The 22,642-nt window shown below is 40.2% G+C and overlaps 1 pseudogene; it reads left to right on the forward strand.

Moving 5' to 3' along the window:
* Window positions 1-5,064: 5,064 nt before the first annotated feature.
* LOC102880481 lies at window positions 5,065-5,522 on the forward strand (annotated as a pseudogene).
* The last annotated feature ends 17,120 nt before the right edge of the window (window positions 5,523-22,642 follow it).

The raw sequence follows: 22,642 nt of genomic DNA on the forward strand, positions 1-22,642 counted from the left end.
AGCCCCTCTGGCATTGTTCTGGAAATCCACACAAGATGCAGGAAATTAGTTGTCTCATGTCCAAACACAGTTCACAAGAACAATCTTTAAAAATATAATCAGACACCACTAAAATGCAGGATGAAGTTCAGAATGTGTGATGTGTCCTGAGAGCACAGAGGCTTAAAAATGTCACTCGGTGGATAGGCGGTTTACTGGCAAGGGAGAGCGGAAGTTTAGAAAAGCCATTTATTGGAAAAGAGCTTTTCTGGACCCTCTGAAACCACTACAGCATTAAACTGTAGGAACTCAAAAAGAGAAAAGACAAGTATTGCGCCCCAATGCTCTATAAACGCATAAAACTTTTCTTCTATTACAGATGAGATGCTGGTTTGGGTCAGAGAGCATAAACTTACGTTGGAGACTCTTCTACTCTGTTGATTGTTTCAGCAATGGTTCAAATACAGTACTGAATTCCTGTAAAAAGCATTTTCAGAGAAGCAAAAATTTCCTATTGCCCTTAGAGGGGACTATTGCTTCTGAACCCCATTTATCTCCTCTCCTAGGGCATATGTGGTATTCTCAAAGCAATAGGACAGTTTATTCTTCTTCGGAAGCCATTTCATGCTATTCAGAGGACCAGCAAGAGGTTAAATGCCCCCAAAACTTCCAGAGTCAACAATTGAGGCCTGAGTACCCCTCGAAACCTCACTTCCTTGATTTTGCACCAGCAACCGAGTACTTTGGCCTCTTTGTATTTCTTTCAGCATTTAGTACTAGTACTTGATCTGTTTAACATAGCCCAGAATGAAGCCACTGACTCTCGCTATTAATCCAAGGTAGGGCGAGTTTGAAATCTAAATATACATGAACTGAGGAATAATCTTTCCAGCAAACCCCATTAAAGCAGAACTTGAAATAAGTACATGGGATCTGTTATCTTAAGAGTTTCCTCTATGTCTCTCAGAGAGAGGATCAAAAAACTAGAATTTGGGATATTTTTTTTTTTCCTAAAGTGTGCAGAGGGATGATAATTTGGCAAGGAAAAATTTTAACTCTATTTTATTTAGTAGAAAATACATTGCTCACTAGAGAAAAGCAACCATTCCATTTTAGTTTACTATATATCAGTCCCAAGTGACTTGGTCTAGTAAGGAAAGTACAAGCCATGGGTTTTATAGACAGGGGTTTGAATAGCAACACTACCACCTGTTGTCTGTGTGGCCTTGAGTGAGTGTTCTGACCTCTCTGAAACTCAGCATCATCACATATAAATGAGGCTATTGACACGCAGCCCAGAATGTTGCTGTGAGGATTCAATTGCACTTCAAGAAGCTGAGCAAGGTAGCCAGGAGTGGTGGCTGTTCTGCATCTGTTCTCACTGCACTGCAGAGTCCATCATAGCATTCATCACCGTATTTCATAATTGCTTATGTCATCTCTGACTTTCCCCAATACCCTGTTAGGGCAAGGGCCTTGTCTCATTTGCTCACCTTTACATTATTCACTGACACAGGCCTAGTACAGAGGAAGCTTTCTATAAATATTTTTGGAAGGAAAGAAAGAAGGAAGGAAGGGAAGAATAGTTTTGTTAGAATAGTGAGCAAATGATTAAAAGCACAGACTTTGGAGTCAAAATGAATATCAAATCCAAATTCTGTGACTCACTAGCTGGGTGATTTTGAGCAAGTTATCCAACTTTCATCTATAGAAAAAAGATAATAATACCTACCTCAAAGAGATGAGATAAGGGTTATAAGATTTGCTTTGCAAAGAGTTCAGCATCGTTCTCAGCACATGGTAAGCGCTTGGTGATCACTATGTAGTTTAACCGGTCATCTTTCTGATTGTCACATTAAAAACTTTTGGGTAATGATTGCTTTGATCCTTGCTGAATGAAACGGGCAAAGAAATCATGCAGGAATTGCCTTCTGTTATCACTAGAAATAAGGTTAAATAATCAGCACTATCCTGTAACTGCATGCAGGAAAGGATGAGCTGCCACTGTCATTAGCAAGCCTAACCCTGTGGGGTGTGTGGAATTTTAACCAATTCAGACAGGCATTTGAACACCCCTATCTGGATGTCCAAGGCACAGGGCTGTGTTCTGTGGTGTTCAGGTATAAAGCACATTCTGCTCTCCAGGAGCTGACAACTCATAAATCACTACAAGAAAAGTGCTCTAGTCCAAGTGCAGACCATGGACTGAAACCCACGGAGTAAGGAGAGGTGCCTGCTGATTGGGAAAATGGGCTCTAGGTACAAATTGCTGTCTCATTATTTTCTGGCTGGGAGAAACTTTATTTCCTCATATATAAAGCGAGAGCAACTGGAGTATCTGCTTCACGGAACGGTGATAAGCATTAAATGAGATGATACTCGTGACTGGACACAATGCCTGGTTCGTGCTCAGTAAATGTTAGCCATTATTGTTGTGGCTATTATTATTATCCGGCTAGTATTATTTTAACTGGAGAATAGTAATATTCTTATAAATATTAACATATAGTTTAACTGCTAGCATATTATTATATATCTCTATCTTACTATAGTTAATATCATAATGTTAATCAGTATAAAACTAATAGTATGATAATAGCACTTGTAACGTGAGAAGTGCTTCATGGAAAATTTAGCTTCTGAGCTAAATCTTGAAAATGGGCAGCATTTAGGCAATGTTTGGCTATTCAGTATCTAAGGAATGAAAGCATGTACTTTTATCTGATGGCTTTAAAGTTTCTAATCAGTTGTAAGTTTAACATTCTCCAAGTACGGGGCCACGTGCAGAAGTCTCCGTTACCAAAGGGTTAATGAGGATTAGCCTGGAACCAGATATTGTCAGAGGTGAAGGAGACAAAGAAATGCCATTTAGCAGAAATTCCCCAGGTCAGTGCTTTCCCGTGTTCTGCCTGCTTTACCCACCTAGACATCCCACAGGAGAGCAAGGGCAGTGCTCATCAGAGCATTCCACACACTATAAATATTCGCTTCACAACTACTGGATTATTAGTATTTATGTTGAAAACAAATTCCCCTTTGGGACTCCTGCTCAACTCTATTGGCACCTGGTGGATCCTTTAATATTTAAGTTCCTCTGTCTTCAAAGATCCACATCAGAGTCTTTCCTGAGGCTGAGGACTGAACGTTCTTGCACCTGGGAATTTCCCTCGTGGCCAGAAAACCCAAAGAGGGAAGCGTTTCATGCATAAAAGAAATATTAAAGGGAGAAGATAAGGCAAAGTAGAGGGGGTGGATCTTGAAGTCTAAAAACCACACATAAAGATTTAAATTAGCCTTCCTCTACGTCTTCTATTCCCATTAGAAGCTTATAAAACAGTGTGTGTGTGTTTATACACACGAGTGCACATGTAGGCATTAGGAAGGGCACAATAATTTAGAGCTGAAATTTGCATTGACTTCCCAGAAAATGTTTCATGAAATTTGTTTGTAAAATAAATCTAAGGCGGCCATTCTCAAACTTCAATGAGCACAGAACCACCTGGAGAGCTGCTGAAAATTTATATTTCCAGCTCCAGGGAGCTTGCTTCAGTAGGTCCAGGATGGAAGTCTGGAATCTTTATTTTTAACAAGCATCCATGTAATTCCGATGCAAATGGTTCTTGAATCATTTTGAAAAATGCTAGTCTAAGGTTTATATTTTTCTCTCTCTACATTTTTTTCTGTCCTTCTATTCATTTAGGGACAACTTTTAAATATTTTTTCCAATTTTCTCACTAAGCACAAGATTCCCATCATTTGCACAGGTGGATTTTTTTTTTCCATTTTTGGAAATGATTTAGTTTCTGAAAGCTAAAATGCCTTTTCATTGAATTGCGCTGGGGCAAATGTAGTGGAGACAGCTTTATTTATTCTCAGCTAGATGATGACAGAGAATACCAGAAAAATTTTCTCTTGAGGGCTTTCTCCAAAAGCAGTTAAAACAGGGAAGTCAGCTGAACGGGGTCTCCTATGAGCTGTCCCTTCCCTGTTAACTTAAAACCTCTGTGGTCAACTTCTGCACAGAGCACATAGCCACGGAAACTTAGCCATATGTGCCAGGGGGAATCCAGGGCTATGGTTTGCTATGTGTGAGCCGCACTGTGCAAGTGTGAGGCAAACTAGAGGGACTCTGGCACCCAGTCAAGAGGCAGGTAACACAGGAGCCTGCCCAAATCCTGCTGTTCTGAGATTTGCCCTCCCGTGGCTTCCAGTGGAAGGGCCCAGGCACCTGTTCCGAAAGAAGGAAACTTGACAACGTAATTCATGATGTCCTATGTGTCTTCTCTTCATCTGAAGTTGGATAAACTCTGCTCTTGGAGGAGGTGGAGGAAGGATAAAGGAAGGCTCTTGGGTACCAGGACCAGATCATTGCCCCTCAGAACAAGCCCTGCTATGGAGGGCAGGCACTGAGTAGGAGAGCAGGAGTGATGTTAGATACTGAACTTAATCGCAGCTATAAAAATCCTCCTAAGAAAGAAAATTGTCTGGGAAAGTTGTCACAAAGCTGTTAGAACAATAGTTAACCCCTTTGCTCTTCAACAAAGTGGCTGTAAGTCCTGCTGTTTTAACATCTATGAATTTCAGTTTCTTCTTCTATGAAATAAGGGCATTGCAGCAGATGATTTCTATGAGCCCTTCCAGCGCCAACATCCTAAAAATGAATGTTTTATCCAAGTTATACCTGAGAAGTTTCTTATGATTAGCTACAATGATCTTTAATAGTTGAAAAGTTAGTTAGCTATTATTGTGTAACAAATTACTCCAAAATTTAACGCCTTTAAGCAACCATTTAATTTTGCTCACAGTTTTGTGGGTCAAGAATTTAGGAAGAGCTCAGCTGGGTGATTCATCTCTGATTCCAGCAAGGGCTAGAGGATACATTTCTGAGATTCTGTGTTAACTTCTTTACTCACCTATCTGATGTCAACCCACCACAGTCAGCATTCAAATAGAAATTAACTTCCAACGTGATTAAAGCTACCCACCCACCCCAAAATATGTTCTTTCACAAAACTAATGATTCAGCCTTCTTAAAACAAGAAATCTGGTCTTCTTTGCCTTGGGAGCAAGTCTCCTGCCAAAGCCCCTCTTCCCCTGAAAATGTATGCCCACACCAAATTTGTCTGCACCCCCTCCTTGTCAGGAGCACCTCTCAGCTGCTGAGCCAATCACTGTCTACAGTGGTGCCGAAACAACCTGAGACACTGATAAGAGCATCATCAGCTTGGCGGCTCCATGTCCCCTAATCTCATTTACTTCTAGCCGCATTTTTCAAACCAGCGCCATTTCAAGGGACATTGACACAGCAGCCAAGTTCACTGGGGCGGGGCTGACACAGTAGGGGTGGCTGGCTCTGGGGCTGGAATTGGATTGTGTTTGGAAACTTCATCATTAGTTATGCCAGGAACCCTTCTCTGAAGCAACAGCTCTTCTCCTATACCATTCTGGGCTTTGCCCTCTCAGAGGCCATGGGGCTCTTTTGCTTGATGGTGGCCTTTCTCATCCTCTTCACCACACAAAGGAGCTGTCTCCACCTCCCGTAGTTCTTTCTCCAGGGTCTCATCTGCCCCATATGTTCCTTTTCCTATATCTCCCCAGGCAGCCTGGGGAAAGTGGTTGGCTCAGCGTTTGGCAGACAGAAGACAAATAAATACTGTATTAATAAGCGGGGGCGGGGGACAAGAAAGCTGTTCGAGATATCCAATGATTGTTTTATAGTCACTTCATACCCAGACAAGAAGCTGATTGCTGAAGAAGGTCAGGTTCATAAAGACACTGTATATAGACCAAAACGCTATTTTTAAATAGAAACCGATAGCTGTTAAAAATAAACAAGTGGGGGAGGAAAAGACTTGTTTTAATGTAATTGACTTTTATCTTTGATAATGCTCAGCCCTTGGCTGTTTCACAAAGAATGGCATGAGAATTGCTAAGAAGTATCCAGTAACTATCTACAAAGCCCTGTTACTGAGGGCCACTTCATGGGGGCAGAGGATAAGCTCATTGCTTAGTGCTCTGCTTATGGTACTCAGTGTGACACAGATGCCACCCTTGCAGTCTACACACAAACAGATCTTTGTTGTTCTGGGTGCAGCAAATTCTTTACCATGAATAATCCACTACAACAAGTGCTCCCTTTAGTTCCTTCTCAGCCTTGAGAGTATTTGAGCTCCCAAGAGAAAAGAAATCAGTACTCAACAGGAATTAAATGCTAGAAATTTTCTCTTGAAGCATTGCTAAGGAAAAGAAAGGGAATGACAGCATTTATCCTTCAAGTATGGCAAAAGAAAGAAATGAATACATTTGAGACATAGACACAGAGTGCTACAGTAACGAGGAGGCAGTGTGGTGGAGCAGTGAGGCGCCCGTGCCTTGGAGTAGCGTAGTCTGGGTTTGCATCCACGCCTCATCAATTCCCAGCCATGACACTTTGGACCAATAACTGACCTTACCTGTACCTCACTTTTTCCTCAGAGGTAAGGAAAAGACCACAATAGAAACATCTATCTCAGAAGGCCACTTGCTGAGGGTGAAATGAACTGATCCCTGCCGAGTACTCAGCATGCAGTAAGCACTCGATACATATTTCTACTATTATCACCACATCGTGGGCTCACACATACATTGCTCTTCAGGTGTGCAAAGAAAATGTAGTTTCTTAATTTTGTTCATTATTATTATAATATTCTTCAGGAGTTCCCCCACTGCATGGGGTGATTGGGAAGGGAAGATTTTAAACATGTCATTTAATACCTCGACCTCTTCTGGTTTGAATACTTTTGTGGATGGGATGACTCCATATTGTTTAGGTCATCTACAGTGTCTCCCCTTCCCTACGTTTTTCACTAAAACAGAGTCAGAATATATATGGAAGGTGAGAGCCCGGGACCCACAACCCTGCTTTGGTGCTTGCCTGTCTCTGCAGTGGAGTATACCTTGTCCTGGACGAGCATTGACTATGCAACAACCATAGAACCAGCCATCTGTTCCTCGATCTCTGCAGTGCCCCTGGCCTCTAGTAGCTCCGAGTCCTGTCATCAGGGAAGACTGGAATTTTTGGATTTCCCGCTCAACATGTACAGATCCTAAGGAGCCAGGGGCCCAGCTTCAGGCTCATCTACCCATGATCTCCCACCAACCTGAGCCACTCTGTCACTGTCACTCCAACATGGAGCCAAATGTTGGGCATCTCTGAGGACAGCGGTTCCTATCAGGAGAGGGGCACAATTTTGCCTCCAGGTGACATTTGGCAACATCTGGAGACATTTTGATTGTCACAACTGGGGAGATAATAGTGGCATCTAGTAGATAGAGGCCAGAGATGCTTCTAAACGTCCTACACTTCATGGGACCGCTCCGCAAAAACAAAGTTTTACCTGTCCCAGAGGTGGAAGAAATCTGTCCTAGAGGTTCCCAGCACCCCCAGGCCACAGTGAGGAAAGCAGCCCACTAGATTCAAGGGTCTAAGTTCTCCTTAAACCTATCTAGATGTTTCCACCACATAGCCCAGCCTCCCCCTTCCATTAGCCCGGGTTTTACTCTGACATTGGAGTTAGTAGGAAGGTAGGGACATGGGTTCCTCACCAGCTTGCTCCTCCTGTCTCTCTCCTTCTCACATTTCACCAGGGGCAGAAACAGCAGGCTTTCCTAGCCTCTCCTGGGTGACAGAGATTTTCCTCAACATCATTTGCTCCTCATCCTTTCCTAGACGTCATTTGCCCTGGGATCTTCTCTGGGGCCAAAAGCGGGTAACGAATATAGGGAGAGAAGCTGACTTATCACTGAAGAAAGGTAAACTGAGAGGTATTTCAAAATTACTCTATTGTTCTTTCATTAATATTTATAAACATTATATAACCAGCTACTTTTCTTATGCCAGGCAGTGACTTAATAAAATATGCAATCAATGGAATTACTTACACTTTAAAGTATTTATTACTACCCCAAAACACCAAAACAGATTTTTTGAAGGGAGGGGAGGCAAATCTTTTTTCCTAGGTGGCCTCCCCTCTGAAGTTCTACTCTGACTGAAGAAGCCCTCTTTGTAGGTCTCATTTGTGCCACTCTCCACCTGTGAAACCTGAGCTGAGTGCCTACGCTCTCATCATCAGGCTTTCACGTGTTGATGGCTGCAGGTACTCTTTGCCTCAGGCCTGAAAGCTGCCTGCAATGACAGGTGGTCCAAAGCTGATCATGACACAGGACAGCAGCATGATTACACACACAGGCTCTGGAGTAAGGCTGTGGAGTGGGAATGCTGGCTCTAGCGTTTGCTGGAGGTAGGAAAAGGGGGAAGGTACTTTTGCTTGAGGCTTTCACGTGTTGATGGCTGCAGGTACTCTTTGCCTCAGGCCTGAAAGCTGCCTGCAATGACAGGTGGTCCAAAGCTGATCATGACACAGGACAGCAGCATGATTACACACACAGGCTCTGGAGTAAGGCTGTGGAGTGGGAATGCTGGCTCTAGCGTTTGCTGGAGGTAGGAAAAGGGGGAAGGTACTTTATTTCCCTGGTGCTCAGTTTCCTGAATTGTAAAATGGAGCTGGTGATAATATCAACCATACTGAGAGTTTTAGTCAGCTTGGGCTGCCATAACAAAACACCACAGACTGAGTGATTTAAACAATAGAAACACTTTCTCACAGTTCTGGAGGCTGGAAGCTTGAGGTCAAGGTGCTATCATGGCTGGTTTCTGATGAGCCACTACCCCTGGCTTGTAGACAGACAGCTATCTTCTCACTGTGTCTTTATGTGGCCTTTCCTCTGTGTGCACACAGAGAGGGTGGGGGAAGGACTCTCTTGTGTCTCCTATTTTTATAAGGACACCAGTTCTGTCAAATTAGGACCCCACCCTCATGCCCTCATTTAATCTTTATTACCTCCTAAAGGCCTTATCTCCAAATATAGTCGCATTGGAGATTGGAGCATCAATATATGAATTGGGGCAGAGGAGGACACAATTCGGTCCACAACATAGAATTTCTTTAACTCTTTTCCCATTTAGAAAAAAAGAAGTGCAGCTCGCTGCCAGCATTCATTTGATATCAGGCTTAGGAATGCTACATTTTCTAGGATTTAACATTTTCAGCACTCGAACTACTAAAAACAAAATGTTATCAATAGAATGCGGTTATTTGTTTCCAAAGACTATCGATATACTAGAGCGATGAGAAAATAATAATAAAAGCAAGATATTTTATGGCAAATTTTGGGGATAAGATTAGGACCGTAATCTGTGATTTACCTCAGGGTAAACACTGCAGCCGCGAGCAAGCGCCGCCAGCGAGTATTCTCGGGGCAAATAGGGAAATGGGTTAAAGAATACATGAGATGGTCCATGTAAAGTATTTGAACCTAGTAAGAATTCAATAATGTCAGTTATTATTGTCATTTGTTGCTATTGTTGTTATAGAGCACCGTCTGACCAGGACAGGAAGGTTTATTGCTTGACACCTACTATGAAAGGAGTTTACTGAGTAGGGACCAGGAAAGGAAGACATGGTGCTGACATGCAGTCTCAGCCCCAGACAGACAGGTGCCAGAAAGAGCCCAGAGAAAATGCCGTATTTGGCAGAAAGGAGGAGGTAAGTGCTTTCAAAGGGGACCAGATCATCAGTGCTACAGAAAACAGCATTCATTGATTTATTCCACAAACATAGTAACAGCTGCCATTTATTTAACATTTAGCATGTGCCGAGCACTTTATGTACATTATCTCTACTAACTCTCTCCCAACAACCTCAACAGATGGGGACTTTGAGATTCAAAGAAGTTAAATGGCCTCGTCAAAGTTTCACAGTTAATAAGTGGCAGAAGTTTAACTCAGTTCCAAGACTATTGGATCCCAAAGACATGCACTTTCTTCCTGGACTAGAGTCATGCACAACCTCGGTGATATGAACATAAAGATGAAAAGATGTAGTCTCTTCCCCAGAGTCATTATTAACTAGAAATACTTGCATCATTTGGAAAGGACTAGAAAAATTATCCATTGCTCCTAAAGTATTGAGCTGAAAATTAAAATATGAATTGGAGAGATAAAAGGATTAAGGACATTGTATTGGTTGACTATACCTTGTTATTGCATAACAAGTAATTCACTCAAAAATTCAGTGGATTAAAACAATAATAATTTATTCTTGCTCACAAGTCTGTAGGTCAGCTGGGTATTGCTCATAAGGCTGTGCTCAGCTTCAAGCTATAGGTTAGGCTGTACTTGGCTCATGCTGAAGTTCCCTATGTCATCTAAGACTCAGGCAGAGGGGTAGCAGCTACTTGGGGAAAGCTCTTCTCATAGAGATGAGAGAAGTGATGCCTCTTGAGGCCCAAGTACAAAACTGGCACATAGTCACTGCTACCTACACTCCATTGGCCAAAGCAAGTCTCAAGCTAATGGGAAAGTCACATGGCAAAGGGTGAGGATAAAGAATTGAGGTCAATAATTCCACCTACGAAAGACATTTTCTGATTTGGGGGTGGAGGTGGCTAACAGAGGGGCATGGAGTGGGTAGAGAGGATATATAAAATCCCACTAACTTTCAACAAATTTGTCAGAATTTGCCTATGCATAAAACACCACATTTCCTCATTTCTCCAACTGAGATCATGAAAGACAAACCCTCCCACCCTCCCACTTTCCTTGTCCTTTTCCTTAAAAAGTATACAAAATTGTAGGATGCCAGAATATTAGGCAAGCCTGGCTAAAAAGAGAGATCCCTCTAGTCTCAAGTTTAACCATTTCTAAGAGTAGCGTTTGACAAATATCTATGAAAAATGCATTTAGGTCCCAGAGTCCCAATTCGATGTTTAATCTACACCCTTATAATCCCAAATGCAAAGACACCAGCCTAAGTGCTTGACAAATAGGAGCAGGTATGCTAATAAAACAAAAAAGGAAAACTTCTAGAAACATAAATCTGAAAGGACTGGGGCCAGATTTTATTACAGAAAATCAGAGTAGGCCTCTAGTGGTATCACATTACTGAATATAGCTGTATTTATCTTGTGCTGTGTTGGCTCAGCAGTTCTGATGATGGGGTTGTTTTTGAACTGGGAGACACACAGTTCCAGTGGAAAACTGGATTGGTCTCTCTTTTCAGTAGGGATCTCCCCTGGCATCATTTTCTGTTTTCTTTCTTATTCAGACAAGCTCAACGGTATCAACTATTTCAATTTCCATAAAGCAAGAACACTAATGAGCTCTTTTTAGGGGTCTATGCAGTGTCCAAGTCCCTCCCACTCTCAGTCATTTATAGGCTATAGGAAGACACTCCATGTAGCTTAGTGCTTAGGTCAACGTCCAGGTGCCTTTTCGTGCTAAACTATAGGACCTCCAGGGTTGTGTGGCCCTGAAGTCCAATCAGCAAGGAATTACAGATCTCCAATCAGCAAGGAATTACAGATCTCCTACAGCGTGCCTATCACTGTTGTCAGGCAATGGAATGTCGCAAAGGAAGAAAACAACGTATAATGTCCGAACAGAAAATAATTACTATCTATTCAGTCATTAGGTTTGGAGCTGCTGTGACTTTAGTTGCACTACTGGTGGGGTACTGAGGGTTAAGAGTTTTAGGCTTTTTTTTTTTTATTTAAAAAAAAAAACCACAAAGCCAAATCAGATAACTAATTTTGAAGCAATTACAATGCATTTTATCCTATTCTTTTGCCAAAGAGCACCTTATCTGAGCTTGTTTTCCTTTTTACTTTTCCTTCTAAGTCACAACAGTATCTCCTCCTGAGTCAGGGGAAAAAAAAAAAAAGAAGAAGGAGCACAGACCAAGCAGATTGGAAAAGGGAGTGATGACTGCGCTGGGTGCCCACGTTGTGCTGAAGAGGGAACTTGAATCCAGCATCCACTAAGTCTTAGGGTTGGATAGATTCATTCAAGTGTGCATGACCAACCTCACATTCTGGTGGGAATTTTTTTTTCCCTGTGAACATATGGATGTGTTAGTATTTAGGAGGCAGCTAAGTTAAAAAAGAAAAAGAGAAAACAAAGTTGAGATACAGTACTTTTTATTACACCAAGGCCAAGTTCCAGATTTTGTGTGTGCTATTAATATATTGTCTCTGGTAAAAGTCAACGAATTTTTTAAAGATTAATAAATAAATAAGCACCGTTGTCTAAGGCAGTGGTTCTCAAACTCTTGAATAGAATCTCCTTGGGAATTGTTAAAAATCTAAATTTCAATATAGTAGGCCCAGAGAATAGCCTGGGAATCTCCATTTTTAATCTTCTTCAGAAGATGCGGTTTGTGAACAAGACAATAAAAAGCACTGATCTAACTATCTGTTTGGTTTTCTTTGATTTACTCTTACGTCACATGTCATGATCTGTTCCTGACTGTACCAGTGGATGACAGTGTCTACTCCTGTTTTTCAGGAAACTTTTGTCTCACTGTGGCTATGTTCATCTGTTGTAGGCATCAGATGAGGGAGAGGTCACCTGAGTTGTTAAAGAGGAAGACATGAGCCCTTTTATTGCAAGACTCAGAGCACAACACCAGAGACCTCTAGATCAGTAGTTTCAACCAGGAGTGAGCTTGCCCCCCATACTTAGCAATATCTGCAGACACTTTGGGTTATCAGAATCTCGAGGTGAGGTGTGCAGTATGGAAGGGCGCTATTGTATCTGGTGGTTAGAGACAGAGGTGCTACTAAACATCTTGTAATGCATGGGACAGCCATCCCAAAGAATTATCCAGCACACAGTTTACCATGCTGGGGGTGAGGAACCCCATTTTAGACACAGTTATTCTTCAAAGAAAACTTGGAAAGTTGACTCTCTTTCTTCATGTGCTCAAAAGTATATTGATCCCAGATGATGGAGGATCTTGAATGCCATTCTTAGGTGTACACTCACTCATGCATATTTAGTAAGCTTAGAAGAACAAGGAAAATCACATGTTGCCTGCAGAACAATTAGCCCAGAGGAGTCTAAGTCATGATAACCAATGCAAAATAAATAGCTCTTAGTAGACATATGCACACTGAATTTTGACACACACACGAAAAAAACCCACATCATAGTAGATCAATGACTCTCATTGATTTTAGCAAATATTTGTTTTTTAGCACAAACCCATTAAGATGTGGCCGGGACAAGGATAAAAATAGCACAGTCTCTATACTCATTGTTTTTTATGAGTGGAGATTATGTCTACCCCAAGAACGATGACATAAAGTAGAGAGAGATGGACTCAAAATGGAGCACATGAGACTACAGTAAATAAAAGAGAGGAATCCTGAATCTTCTGATGGAGAAGGGGCAGGGGGCATGGAGGGAGCAAGGGTGCTAGTTTTTTAATTTGCTCTTAAAAATCAGTACTATTTAGACAGAAGACTTAAAAACAAGGTTAACCAAGCAAGGGTTCAGAGCCAAAAATAAAATGCAGGGTGGCATTGGTGCAGGTGGTGATCCCAGAAGAGTCAACAAGAAGTTTGCACTGATATGTGAGAGAGAGAAGTGAGGTTGGCTCACTTTGGGAAGGTTTTGACTGCTCAGCCAATGCGTTTGGGCTTTATTTTATGGGTAGTTAGTAGCCTCCTCTAATCCCTAATCCAATTTCTTTAGCTCTAAAAATTTCTTGTACAAAATCAGTAGGCATGTGGGCACATACTTGCCCTGGAGGGCTAGCCCCGCCCTTTCATTTGCTCAGTATCTATTTCCCAGCTGCAGACTGAGCTCTCTGGGAGGCCTATTGAATATTGAATATTGAACTCGGTGGCAGGTCATATCAGGAGTATGCGGAGAGGAATTTCTATTTTAAAAGGTTTATATAACAACTACACAATCCTAAGTACCTTGGAGCCAAGGTCCCGGCTCTCCCAGGAGTTCACAAACAACTTCTCTTTCTTAACATAGACAGCCCTTTGCTGTCAGGTCAGGGGTGAGTAGTTGCATGAGTTTCACTTGCGTTCCCTGAAACAATATTAGGTGTTTCATAAAAACAACTCCATAGTCAGATAAGTTGGGAAAATGTCAAATCGTATTTTCTTTCTTCCAGCGTCTCCAATGAAGTTTCAAAATTTCCCTGCAGAGCATCACGCTAAATATTCTGCAGACTTGAAAAAAAAATGTAGTTGACTTTGATCAACCCAGATTTTCCAAATGAACTTATTTGACTTGAGGATCTTTTTATTTATTTATTTTTAAATAGCATACATACCAATATTTCATGGGTTCTTAGGTATTTAACCAGCACTTACGATGTACTGGGTTCTGTACTAAACACTTTACAAAATATTACCTCACTTAATCCTCATAACATACCTATGAGGTAGATAGTATTGGTTTATTTTATAGATGAAAAAACTGAAATACACAGCAGGGTGCAGGGGGAGCAAGGAGCTTATTTTGCCTGTGTCGGCCAGGCAGCAAGGCTCTACAGTGCATGATTTTTTAACCAATATATGGAACTCCACATGGAAATTACAGTGTTCTAGAGGGGCTGTCCTGGTCAAGAACAAGGAGGGAACCCGGTTCCTTTGTTGAGAAGCTTCCTTATCTACTTGTGCTACTTCTAAGTGCCCTATTTGCATCTGTGCTCTGATTTAACAAAAGTTTTCTCTCATAATGGGCCAGAAGCAGAGGTGAGGAAGGAGAGACAGTAGCCAGCCTGGGCTGAAAGTGCCACAGTGGAAACTGTGAACAGGATGTATAAATCGAGGGACAGTATCGATTCAGAGGTACACTGAAGCCAGAAGCAAGATCATAAACTCCAGACTGGTGGCTTGGAGGGGACTTTCAAGAGCATCATCTATGCCTCTCCTTTTACAAACAGTTGAGAAACTTGAACCTGAGAGAATGTGTGCCTTGCCCAAGGTCTCAGGGTTATAGCCGGGTGCCTATTTCCTGGTCTAGGTCTTTTTCCTACACATAACTACAATGCTGCTAACTTTAGAGATTGAGAATAGCTTAGATGGAGCCACTCTGATGACAGAAGCTATCAAAAATTAGTCTCTGCTGACAGGGAGTTAGCACAGGATGACTCAGCCGAAGAGCACAGCCCAGCTAACTTACCTCTTTGCCCTCCACCCTTTACAGCTGGTTTCCTTAAAGGAGGGGCAATAATCTGGCATGCTTTTCTTAAGAGCAAATTACCCTTTACCCTATAGAATTCCCTGGAACTAAGACACTAGAGTACAGTACACGCTGCAGTTTCTTAATTTCTCCAAAACTTGCTACTTGCCACAGTAAGTAGACACACTATACAATGTTCATCGGAGAAAGGGAGCTGCTTAGTCAACGGCAGGCAAGAGATGAGTCCCCTTTGAAGGCCGGTGTGGGTGGGAAGACTAGGTAGCCATCCCCACAGCTGCAGGAGCTGCCAAAGTTTCTGGTAAAGGAGCCCATGTCCTGCCCCCACACATGTCACTGTCACTGAGCCAGGCCGGCTGGGTCTAAGAACAGGAGCCTTTAGAGAAAGCTCTTGGCACGGTTCTGTGCCTCCCCTTCCAAGCTCTGAATAAAGCCAGGCAGAGCCAGGGCAGGCCTGCTGCTCAGCCCTGAGTGCTTGCCTCTGCCCTGAGCCAGACTTACCCTGGAACTCACTGCTTAGAGATGCCTGTTCAGTATGTAGCATGGACGGCTGCACACAATATGGCAGACGCAGCCAACTCGATTGCTCCCCATGAGAAAACCCAACTCTGAGATGAGTTTCTTGGACTGTGAACTATGATCTGAGAAGATGGAAAATAAGCAAACACATGTGTGTATGAGCAAAAGAGGAAGAGGAAGGGAGAGGACACATAGACAGAATTCTATGCCCAACCAACTGAAAACACAAAAAACTTGTAGCATATGAGGGAAATAGAACAATCTTATAATATATGGAAACTGGAAATGTTAATGTGAATTAATGAAGAGCCTCAATATTATAGCATAACAAAGAAATTCTATTTTACTACATGTGGGCTCATGCAACATTTCAACCAATAGTAAGAGGGAAGAAAGAGTTAATTCACCCTTTAAATCCCACCTCTCCTGAAAAATCTTCCCTAATCTCTGTAATCCACGTAGACATCCCCTTTCTGTGCCATGATCTCAAATTGATTTGCCTATATTTCTTCTGTATCCTTGGGTCAGGCCAGGGTGTAGGCAGCAGAAGAATACAGCCAAGGATTCAGATGTGGCTCAGTCTCAGTCAGATCGCCAAGATCATAACAGATGGGGAATGAGAAGTCCAGGTCTGAAAAAGAATGAGAAAGTTCCTCTTTGTCAGAGCAGATGTTGGGTTAAAAATCTAGTGAGACAAATACATCTTAAGGAGTTAGACAGGTATCAAAGACAGAGGCAAAAAAGGTCCAGAGCACAGCAGGTCAGAGAAGTTGAAGAAAGAGTCCTAAAGAACAGGAACCCCAAATTTAGGGTTGATTCCAGGGCAGAGGCCCTTATCCCTTATCCCTTTGCCTTTGTTTATGATCACACTTTCTGCTATAATTTAGTCATCTCTGGACCTCAGAAGGAGACACAGGTGTGGTTATGATATTCTGAAGAGTGGAGGAGAGTATTGAAGGGGTAGTCAGTCAGTATTTTAAATATGCCCACCACCCTTGATTGGGACAACCATAAAAGTGCAAAGAATGAACAGAAAATCATTTATTACACCCTGAGAACTACATAGATGTCATAAACTTTTATCCCCCAGTGCTTTTCTGCATCGCATGTCTGGGCAAAGATTTGTTAAGAGATAAGAGTAATTTAAAATCAGTCATTCATTGTTTAAATGGCCCAATTTTGGTTCTAGTCAGTCACCCTTAAAGTGTAATTTAGTCAACAAATATATATTGGCTGCTTACTATGCATCAGACATAATGCAAAACTCTATAAATGTGTGGGGAATAAGACCAAGAATCAGTCCCTGGCAACCTGAAGCTCCCCATGAGCCTAATGGAAACATCCTTCCTTCCTTCCTTCCTTCCTTCCTTCCCTCCTTTCTTCCTTCCCTCCTTTCTTCCTTCCTTTCTTCCTTCTGTATATCTTTTAATGTCTTGGGAGAGTAATTTTCATAGTTTCAGATTAAATCTCATTTCCCTTAAACAAATAGACAGCCAGATAGTTCTCTGACAATTTGGGTTTATTCAGGACTAACAAAGAATTGCAGTTTGCAACATGTGGTCTAATGGCAAACTACAAGCAAGTCCAGAGAACAAAAGCGAGAAAAAGAGTAGTTCAGAGGGGCTGTTGTAACCAGAGTCCATCAGAGGAAACTCAAAGCACAAAGTGTAATAGTTTTTCAATGGCTGAGCTGTTTAACAGTCTTTCATTGGCTGAGTGGTTGCTGGGCAAGGAGAAGATCCTCCTCCTTCCTGTTGGAGTAGTAGAGTAGAAAACATTTTCCTGTTGGAAATGGAAAGTACATCTCTTCCTGTTTGGGGTAATTGATGATGAATGATAGGGCATGAAAACTCCCCCTACAGGTTCTTCCAACTCCAATTTAAATGAGGTTTCTATTTACTAATTGGCACAATCTCAACACAAGTTTTTTACATAGCAAAATTATTACTACATCCTGTAGAGATCCAAGCTATTATTCTGCTTTGTTGCTCAACCTAAAATACATAGAGTGAACTGATGTTATTGACACTTCAAAATCAGAAAAGGAAAAATATAAATAATTATAAAATGAATAACCTAAGAAAATGATATTCCAATCCTCAGCTGTTTCTCTATCTTAAAGTCTTTTAAAATGCTTGACATTCAGAGGATTTCACTTTTTGTTTTTGATTAACTATTCATTCATGGAATCTTTGAAAATGTCCCTTCTCACCATGGGAGCATTAAGGATTTTAACATGTCTTCAGAGCTTTCAAAGTCATATCTGAAATGCTAAGAAAATGTGTATACTTCTATCTATCTATCTATCTATCTATCTATCTATCTATCTATATACACACATTCATCTAGACAGATATGGATATACAGGTGTTTCTCTTTGCGTCCCTAACACATCATGAGATGTCCTTAAAATATCATAAAAGCTTATAATGTTAGAACTTGGTATGCCATAAGAAAATTGAGATGATGAAACTAAAGTCCACATAATCACTTGGTCACAATCAAACACTCAGTTTAGAAACTAGAACTCTTTCCTATCTGTAGACTAGCAGCAAAGGAATGTTTTTATCGTCATCATTTTAGGGACTTACTCAAATTTAAAAGTAAGACCCTGGCACCTGGAAAAGGTACAGGGCTTTTACAGAGCAATTAAGAAGAGAATCCCAAAGTGTGATAATTTTAACTAGCAAAATAAAGGTCAAATGAACAATGAATTCTAACAGATTCGACTTATATTGTTCAGCTGTGGTTGTAGTAATAACTTGCTCTATTGTGCATTTTCTAAAAATTAGCTGACTTTTTTTAGAAGCTAAATAATTTATTGTGAAGTAAACCCCAAAAAGCATACAAATTAGTGTTTGAACTGTAATTATGTGAGACTTCAGCCACTGGTTGCATTGTCTGGACCTTTTATACAGTGTATTTTTGTAGTTCTAGTGCTTTGGGGTTTGTTCCAAAGGGAAAAGCCACATAGCCACAATCTCTGTTTGACAGTCACCTATGGTATAATACTCTGCTTATGAAGCTTGATTTTTTTTTTTTAAAAAATAGCTTTTGTAAGGGAATACATCTGACAACAGAAATGTCATATTAATAGCTTAGTAAAAAAAAAAAAAAAATCCTTAATGCTTCCATGGTGAGAAGGGATGTTTTCAAAGATACCATGAATAAATAGTTTAGCAAAAAGAAAAAGTGAAATCCACTGAATGTCAAGTAAATTGAAGTGCATTTTTAAAAACTTCATGATAAATAGCTGAAGATTTATTTTCAAGTGAAGAACAAGGCATGTGTCCAACAGAGGCACGCCAACATTTCAGGGCCAATATTGCAAGGTTGCGTATTTGTTTCTATGCAAATTCAATACCAAATTCATGGTTTTATTGTCCATGTGAATTGGACGAGATTGAATAAGATTTTTAAAATCGTGAACCTGTATTTAAGAGCGAAAACTGAGAAACAAGTTGAATCAGAAAAAAAAGGGAGATATTAGTCATAATTAGTCGTTTCCTAATGACAAGATTAAGTTATCTTGGTCCTGTGTGTATTTGTCTGAATAAGCTAGGTTGTGCTTTGGTAAAAAATACTTCTCTAAATCTCAACAACTTAACGCATAAAGTCTTATTTCTCAATCCCACAGGTGAAGAGTAAATGTCCGTCCCACCATATGACCCCAATCTGCCTCCGTCAAAATGTATCCAGGAGAAATTGAAGGTTAATCCCAATCATTTTCCTAGGGAGGTTTTCTCCAGCTCTTTTTAATTTGTTAGATTCTGATTAATGCCTATGTGAATGCTAGAAACTGATTAGTTCATACCTACATAGATTACTCAGGAATCTCTTTACCTTCATGAGATGCTTAAGTCCTATCTCCTTTTTTAAGAGCCTTCTTAGCAGACCTCAGCGTTTCTCAGCCTGTAAAAGGATTAGGCTCCAATGTGCTGGCTGACGATCTATTATGGTGCCTACACATTTCCCGGCCCTGGGACACCCTGGTTAAGTAGTTATGAGATTTGAGTGTGCAATGTTGTAAAAGGATTTTTGTCCTTTTCCATGCAATTTGCTCTATAACATTACTTTCCATTGCGGGACATTGCTTTGCTTATATTCATTTGATGATTCTCTCTAGAAAGAATACCTGAACTATGCAGTTCTGCCTTCATGTTTAACAGACTCAGTAAAGTGAAGTTGCTGGAGCTACTGCCATTCTTGGAAAAAATGAGGGAGGGAATATTCTGGGCATCAGATCTTGTTCTTTTTTGTTTAAACTTTGCTTAAAAAAAAAATTTTTTTTTTACCATGGAGAAATCTCCATATAATATTTTCCAACAGAGTTAGCCAAGAACATATCCTAAGTGGGAAGCATTACATGTGTTACCATTTAGCACTGATATATCACTTAAACACGCACGCAATTGCAATGTGCTTTACCCAGCAGTGTGAACTAAGGCGTATGGCACTGGATGGGGTGTCTTGGGTTCCTTTCCAGCTCCCAAGTACTTTCATCACTCTGTGACCTTGACTGAGTCACTCAACATTTTTCCTCTGGGTTTCCACAAAGAGGCGAGAGATGAACAGAGATGACATGTGTAAAATACATGTTCTTTGAGGGAAGGGAGGGTGTTGCGTGAATTTAATAGTGAGACATGAACAGTTGGCTATGCATTTATATGATATATATCTTTTATGGGAGATGTTAACTCCATCCTGATGGTTTAAAAAAATGAGATTAGCAGATTTTACTCTGATTGCTCTGTTAAGATACATCAAACAAGAGTGGTCTTCTAATATAACTTCTTCCATTACCTCCAGGCCCCAGAATCCCTTACTAACTTCCTGGTCTCTGAGCATTTATTAAAAAGTTATGAGTTTGTTACAAAACTGCTTAAATCCTCTGCCTCTGTGTTTTCTAACCAAGATGAAAAATGTTCTTATTTTAACAGCTGATTTAATTTTATTTATTTTCTTTGGGATTTCTCTAATTGTGACTTTACTTATCTCTTCATATCGTCACTCGTAATCTCTAGGCTTTCTTGTTACATTAGAAATGCAAAATTGAGCACTATGTTCCAGAAAAGAAGTCTGGGGACCTCCTTCCTGGAAATATCAACAGACCCTTGGTGAAAAAAAAAAAAGATTTTTTCTTTAAAATTAGTAAAATCAAGACCAGGAGATGCTTTTGGCAATGTTTTTCAAAGCGCTTGGTAATATTTTATTTCAAAGAATATTGATTAAATTTGTATTGGTTTTTATAGCCCAATGATGTAGATTTAATACTGTCTTTTTTTAGATTACCTTTCTTCATTAGCTTAAGCATGACATTGTTATTTTCTCTAATTCCTCACTACATAACAGTCTCAAAATATTTAGGATAGCACTCACATCAAAATATTTGATTGATTTATAGGGCTTAGTCAAAGAATGTGTCTAATGAGTAAAGAAAACAGTACTCAATTTATACTATGTCTTTACATGACAAAATTGACCAAATAAGAAGTAAAAGGTGAACTTAGGGGAAGAGTAGAGAAACTCAGTGAAAACTTGAACAAAGAGAAAGAAAACATAAAAATGGAGATATAAAACATTAAAAAGCAACAGCCAGAAATGAATACAATAACTGATATAGAATAAAGAATACATTAGAGGAAATCAACAGTAGGTTAGATGAAGCAGAGGATCAAATCAGTGATTTAGAAGGTAAGGTAGCAGAAAACACCACCAAGTCAGAACAGCAACAAGAAAAAAGAATCCAAAAAAAAAGAAAAATGAGGAGAGTTTAAGGGACTTTTGGGACAACAGAGTGTACCAACATTCTCATCAAAGGGATACCAGAAAGAGAAGAGAGAGAGCAAGGGATTTTTCATCATTATTTGAAGAAATAATGATGAAAAACTTTTTAACCTGGCAAATGAAGTAGACATACAAGCCCAGGAAGTGCAGAGAGTCACAAACAAAATGAACCCAGAGGCCCACACCAAGACATATCATAATAAAAATGCCAAAGGTTAAGGACAAAGAGAGAATCTTAAAAGCAGCAAGAGGAAATCAATTATCTACAAGGGAGCTCCCCTAAGGCTTTCAGCTGATTTCTCAAAGGAAACTTTGCCAGCCAGAAGGGATTGGCATGCGATATTCGAAGTGATGAAAAGCAAGGACTTACAACCAATATTACTCTACCCAGCAAAGCTATCATTTAGAATCAAAGGATGGATAAAGAATTTCCCAGACAATAAAAAGCTAAAGGAGTTCATCAATGCCAAACCAGTATTACAAAAAAAAATGTTAAAGGAAATTCTTCAAGAAAAAATAAAAGATTAAAAGTAAGTAATAAAATGGCATGAACTACATATCTATCAACAACTACTTTAAATGTAAATGGATTAAATGTTCTAACCAAAAGATAGGGTGAGAAATGCATAAGAAAACAAGACCCTTACATATGCTGCCTACAAGTGATTCACTTGAGATCGAAAGACACACACACAGACTGAAAGTAAAGGGATGGAAAAAGAACATTCACAAAAATGGAAACAAACAAAAGTTGAAGTAACAATACTTATACTAGACAAAATGAACTTTAATACAAAGTTTATAATAAGATATTAAAAAAAAAAAGGACTTAGTATCTTACTTCTGGGTATTTATCCAAAGAAACCCAGAACACTACTTCAAAGAGTCATGGGCAGCATTATTATGTTCATTGCAGTATTATTTACAATAGCCAAGATGTGGAGGCAGCCTGGGTGTCCATCAATGGATGACTGGATAAAAAAGAGATGGTACATATGTATGATAAAATATTACTTAGCCATAAAAAGAAAAATGAAATCTTGTCATCTGCAACAACATGGATGGATCTAGAGGGTATTGTGCTGAGTGGAGTAAATCAGACAGAGAAAGACAAATACCATATGATTTCACTTACATGTAGAATCTGAAGAACAAAATAAACAAACATACAAAATAGAAGCAAACTCACAGATACAGAGAATGTTTTGATGGTTGCCAGAAGGGATGGGGGTTGGAGGAGTGGTGAAAAAAGGAAGGGATTAAGAAGTACAAATTGATAGTTACAAAATAGTCATGGGGATGTAAACTATAGCATAA

The sequence above is a fragment of the Pteropus alecto genome, unplaced genomic scaffold (genome assembly GCF_000325575.1).
Source record: "Pteropus alecto unplaced genomic scaffold, ASM32557v1 scaffold88, whole genome shotgun sequence".
Taxonomy (NCBI): domain Eukaryota; kingdom Metazoa; phylum Chordata; class Mammalia; order Chiroptera; family Pteropodidae; genus Pteropus; species Pteropus alecto.